This window comes from Apium graveolens, chromosome 4 (genome assembly GCF_009905375.1).
Source record: "Apium graveolens cultivar Ventura chromosome 4, ASM990537v1, whole genome shotgun sequence".
Taxonomy (NCBI): Eukaryota; Viridiplantae; Streptophyta; class Magnoliopsida; order Apiales; family Apiaceae; genus Apium; species Apium graveolens.
In genome coordinates, this window is record NC_133650.1 from 276900912 (window position 1) to 276907343 (window position 6432).

The 6432-nt window shown below is 32.7% G+C and overlaps 1 long non-coding RNA gene across 1 annotated transcript; it reads right to left on the reverse strand.

The window, feature by feature from the left end:
* Positions 1–555: 555 nt before the first annotated feature.
* LOC141717166 (uncharacterized) lies at positions 556–5878 on the reverse strand. Its single transcript, XR_012573543.1, has 3 exons — positions 5599–5878; positions 5456–5513; positions 556–873 (listed from the first exon to the last, which is right to left on the reverse strand). It is a non-coding gene; the product is annotated as an uncharacterized LOC141717166 (long non-coding RNA).
* Positions 5879–6432: the final 554 nt, after the last annotated feature.

Below are 6432 nucleotides of genomic sequence, written 5' to 3' on the forward strand. Positions count from 1 at the left end.
TTAGTTTCATAATACCTATGCTAGAGATAAGCAGTAATTACGTATACCCTTAGTATAGGGGACCCAAAGGTGAATATTTTCTAAAACCGGGAGTTGATATTCCCGTGTATATTATATATATTTATATATATATATAGATGTAGTTTTCAAAACTTTTAATCGAATAAGGTTTATTCGATAACTTTATTTTTATTAATGAATATTATTTTGAATATTCATTCAAGGGCTTATGACTCCGTTTATTCATATTAATGCATATTATTTTGAATATTCATTCGAGGACATATGACTCCGTTTATTTTATTTAATGAATATTATTTTTTTAATATTCATTCGAGGACTTATGACTCCGCTTATTTATTAAATAATATTCTTTATTTTATTAAAGAATAATGTGTCGATAATCAAACTTACTTTTGATTATTCAAATAAAGATAATACTTTCGTATAAGTATATCTTTGGTTAATTAATATTCATTTCAAGTATAAGTTTTAAAACTTCTACTTCGATTATATTTAAAAAGATCATCCTTATGGGAATATTGTGGCGCCCTCTAAACCCGGGTCAGAAGTTTGGGGTCCACAACACATACCTAATATATAAACCTGAATATAAAATATTATTTGCAATGACCCTGCTTTACATAACCACGGATCGCAACAGGTTAAAGTATGAAAACAAGCCACAACCTTAACTTTTATTACAACGTACCAAATCCCAACTAATTTAATTTATAACTGATATGAAATTATTCTTACAACCTTACTATCTCACTACTGCAATAAGCTCCTGCTAGCTCGATCAATCATAATCTGGAATCCTAGCTCGAACATTGAACTGTAAAACCTCGCTATCAACTGTATCCTTTGTAACTATAGCATACATAAAAAGATTTGTAAGAGTGAGCTAACTAGCTCAGCAAGTCATATCATTATTCAGTGAGGTTAAACAATAATAAACAGGATGATTCAAAGGAATCAAGTTTCTTGTTAAACAACCAATAGAATTGGATATTTATTTTAAGTTTTTAAAACCAAGGTTAGGCTGCTGATCAGTCACGCACTAACCCCGAGCAAAGCACACAGCATTGCTCTAACTACTGGATCCAAGGCACACATTGGCCTAACTTGACCATTGATATGGTCTGACCACGAATCTGGTCTACACAAAGAAAACTATCCAATTTTAAAGCAGTTCAATATGATAAACAACAGAATTCAATAAAACCTAATCATAATCAATAACAATAAAACTTTTGTATAAAAGCATGGTAAAATTCATGGTTACTGAAAGGGTATGTCAAAGTACATGAAAGAAGTGGCCTCCAGTCTGCAGGACAATCGGGTATTAGATGAATAATCTTTTTACAGGGTTTCAATACTTTGATGTCACAAGGTATGGTTAAGTATAAAAGTTTCTGCATGTTTAAAACAATTTTGTTCCAGTGTTTGGTATGTGATGCTTATATATTTGTGGAGTGGTATCATATATGTGTGGTTTAATATTTGGTAAATCAACCAGAAATGGTTCACAAAGAATAAGGCTTACAGCTCAAGATCAAATGATGTGGCTCAGGTTCAAGGCTGAAGGATTCAAAGTATTTCCAATATAAAACAGAGCTATTTTGAGTATTAACAATATGTCACAAGAGAATTTAGAAATATTTGCAATATATCTCGAGAAAGGTTTAGAAGTACTTGCCTTATCATAATCGATTTCAACTTCACTTGTACTTATCTACTGACTCCATTCAATAATCACTCGTCTGCTTTTCTTATGCCTCGCTTCTATTCTCTGATTACTTGATGTATTTTCTACATGTCAATTCTATTTTCTGATCACCTGCTTCCCTTTCTTATGCCTTGCTTACTCTGCTAGGCATTATAAATATCTATCAATATTTAACTCATACGATTCTATTCGACATACATTTCTATCTACCCTTCGTTTCACCCAAATCCGATTAACGGATCGAAAGTTAGGCTATAAACAAGTAATCACCGAATATATAGACCGATAGTCAATTAACAAGTGTAACACCCCCAAATCCGGGGTCGGGGATCCGGGTTGTCACGAGTTCCATTTCCCTTAATAACACCCAATCTTAATAAATAATCAACTACTCTGTACTGTGACCCCACAATAAACACACACACCACAAGTTATAGTCTCAGAGATGAACACTCAAAAAATAACACAAGTCCTTATATTCCACAATTATAAACCGTTACACCTTAAAAAGGTTCTGAATAAATTTACATATTCCTTGCCATTATTATAATTCATATTATACATAAGTCTGGTTCATCAATAGTTGAAAACCTAGCCTATTGGTAGCTCCTACCTCAGCTACGGGGGCATCAACGCTTTCAGAAGACTGCGGAACGTTTTCTAACCGCTTGCGAATCGGGAGCTTGGTCCTGTTCATCTTTTCTATCTGTTGTTGTGTGATGAAAGAAGAAAGCAAGGGTGAGCAGTAAGCCCACCAAAATAATATGTATAATGATTAACAATATATGAGCCTTCTCATAGTACTCATGAAAGTCTTGGTCAAAAGAAATGAACCAAGTTTGATATCTTAATACGATGAAGTCGCAAAATATTCAGTATATATACATATATACTTTTCAAAATCTTGGAAGTCCTCTTCCATGCATAATATACACAGAGTTCCAGTTTATAATTGTATAAAAATATCGTTGCAAGGTGATCTCATATATCTATCCTTGTCTCAACGTTTTTCTGAAAATCTTTGATATGCATAAGATAATCATTAACTAGATATAAGTTGAAAATATGAAGTTACAAGATACCCCAATATACTTATATATTTTCCAAATATTACTTGAACTACCACCGTTCAAGTTATAATCAGTTCAAAAGTTCATCACATAGATGAGACTACAAGACAAGATTTGAATAGATTCAATCTTTGAATATCATTATAAATAATGAAGTTACGAGATACTTCATTAAATCCCGATATATATATACACCTATATATATACATTTCATACACTCCTTGAAAACCTCTGTTATGAAAATTATAAACAGAGTTGCAATATCCAATGAATTTGGAAAGGAGAAAACCTTGGCATAAACCCGATATCTTGCTGATCAGGCAAAGATACCAATAAGTAACCTTTTCTACTAGTAGATGGACGAATTCCCCACTGGTCATCACCCTGGCCGCAATAGGACCTTATGCTGGACTGCCACTCAGCCACTTACGCATTTGATGGACTCCCACTGAGCCACTTACACTTTCATGGACGCCCACTGAGCCCATGTTGCTTATGCCGACTCAAATAGATGAACTTACTTCCCGAACGATGGGCAAGTAATCAAGATGTTTTCTCAAAACAGCAACCTCGTTGCGAATGTAAAATACACCACTGAGCCGGATCCCTCAAGTTTTGAACGAGTATTTAAATCCCCTTTAAAAGGAAGATCTTAAATATAAAAATGAGTTTTGGGATCCGCTCTAACTTTTAAAAATCATTTTGAAGACTCGAAAACACTTTAAAGAGTGTTTGGAGTAATGCTGATTTAATGAAATAAATCAGTCCCAATATATTAGAAAATATCTGAATATTATTATTTAAATAATATTCCCATAAAGAATAATCTTTATAAAAAAATAATTGAAGTAGAAGTTTTAAAACTTATACTTGAAATGAGTATTAAATAACCAAAGATATACTTATACGAAAGTACTATCTTTATTTGAATAATCAAAGATAAGTTTGATTATCGACACCTTATTCTTTAATAAAATAAAGAATATCTCAGCAAATAATCGGAGTCATAGATCCTCAAATGAATATTCAAATAATATTCATTAAATAATATAAACTGAGTCATAAGCCCTCGAATGAATATTCAAATAATATTCAATAAATAATATAAAAGAGTCATAAGCCCTCGAATGAATATTCAAATAATATTCAAATAATAAAATAAAAGGAGTCATAAGTCCTCGAATGAATATTCAAAATAATATTTATTTAATAAAATAAAGAAGTCATAAGCCCTCGAATGAATATTCGTAATAATATTCATTAAATAAAATAAAGGAGTCATAAGCCCTCGAATGAATATTCGAATAATATTCAATAAATAATATAAAAGAGTCATAAGCCCTCGAATGAATATTCAAATAATATTCAAATAATAAAATAAAAGGAGTTATAAGTCCTCGAATGAATATTCAAAATAATATTCATTTAATAAAATAAAGAAGTCATAAGCCCTCGAATGAATATTCGTAATAATATTCATTAAATAAAATAAAGTTATCGAATAAACCTTATTCGATTAATAGTTTTAAAAACTATATCAATATATATATATATATAAATATATATTATACTCGGGAGCCTCGCCTCCCGGTTTTAGAAAAAGTTCACCTTTTGATCCCCTATACTAAGGGTATACGCAAATACCGCTTATCTCTAGCATAGGTATTATACAACGAATAAGCATTTGAACCAACAGATATATAAATCAAGAATACGAAACATGCATGCATATGTACCATATCACATGCTACAATATATCGCAAGAATTTGCTAATAACAAATATGCATTTATCACAAGATCATGCATATACACATATACATCACAACAACAGTATAACGGGTAGAAAACTTGCCTGAGCGACTGGGGGTTACAAATGGCTCGGGACGAGTCTGGTAACCTATAAACAACATATAAGTTGGAATTAAACCGAAGTCACTTGTAAATCTATACTTTAACCAAATTAGACTCTAACGCTCGCTTTGCGCTTACTGATTCTCTTAAGTCGCTCGAGTACCCTCGGCTCCACTATTTTTAATAAATTAACCATTACGAGTTTTAAGGCGATTCCTTCGCGAGTGTCTTACCAACTTCCTATTACACTTTACATAAATGTTTCATACTCCAATTAGTCATTTAAGGTCTTTAACCAATGTTTCAAAGTAAGGCGAGGGGTAATGTTTCGTTCGTGAAACGTCGTTACTTAAAACGGCCGTTTCTCCTAAACCGTACATCGGAATCAAACGAACCATATATCAAAACGAAGCTCGTAACATGAACTATCTAAAAATGGCAATGGTCAGAACCTAGAAGGGAGTTCTCGGGTCCTAATGTTATGAACAAAAGCAGTCTAAAGTAAATCGGACATTACGACGGCGATGTTTACGCGATTTCCAAATTTTTTACCATTCTAAATCATATCAATCCAACTACCAATCAACAACAACTCAAGATACACATCAATGCTACTGATTTCAGTCATAATAAGCTCAAGGATCTCAATCCAATCATATATTATAACATCTCCAAATTCAACTAAACTACTTAACAATTAAGCTCGAATCATGCTTATCATTCAAATTACTACTCATCCATCCAAACCATCTCCAAAATTCAACATTCAAACTTATTACTAAAGTGTGTGAAGATTTATACCTTTCTTGGAGGGTGGAAAGTTACTAGGAAGCCTTATGGAGCCTCCTACAAGCTTGATCTTTCCAAAGAAATCAAGAACACAAAGTTAGGCTTTGAAGTTTCTAAAAGTCCGATTTAAAGAACTGTAAAAATGAGGGTCTTACCATGATTATTTGGATGAGACTTGTGAACAAGAGTTGTAGGCCATCTCAATACCTTTCCAACGAGCTATAGAACACAACATTTGAGTGAGAAATGAAGGAGATACAGCAGTTTTAATGTGCTGGTTCTGTTTTGGCCGAGAGCAATGAAAATGGGGGAGAAAAAAGCTTGCTTGTGTTGACTTATTTTGTGGTGTAAATGGAATGGTAGGTGGATATTTGTTTGGCTAACTCTTGGTTAGTTAGTGGAAAGTGATGTAAGCAAGCCTATGTCACCACTTGCATCACTCTTGCCACTTGTCCTCTTCTTATGGTGGAACCTTTTCATTAAGCTTAATCTTTGTTAATTAGGTGCTTTAATACTTGTATTATCCTTGCTAATCCCCTAGCTACTTGCCCAAGCTTGATCCTTAGTCGTTTAATTGCTTTACGACTCGTTTATTATTCATTCTCGTTGATCGTTTGAGGGATCATATCCGGGATCTTATTACTTGGGTTCCCCTTAACCTTTCTCAATATTTTATATTCCTTTTATGATCCTCTCTTATAACCCTTGAATTTAAATCCTTTTAATCATGTTACCTTATACTCAATTCTTTCGGTATCTGGTGGATTTTCGAAAAAAATCAAAGTGTCCGGATCCGAATTCTAATGACCTTTACATACACTCATTTAATTTATGGAATACTAATACGATCTTAGAATTTCCATAACAGTACTCCTATATAACGTGGTCTGATAATTTTCCTTAATCAGCATTGTCAGCAAAAGTTACTATTCATCCGTGTTTTAAAAATTCCAAAAATTGGGGTTATTACAGTCTCCCCTCCTTAAAAG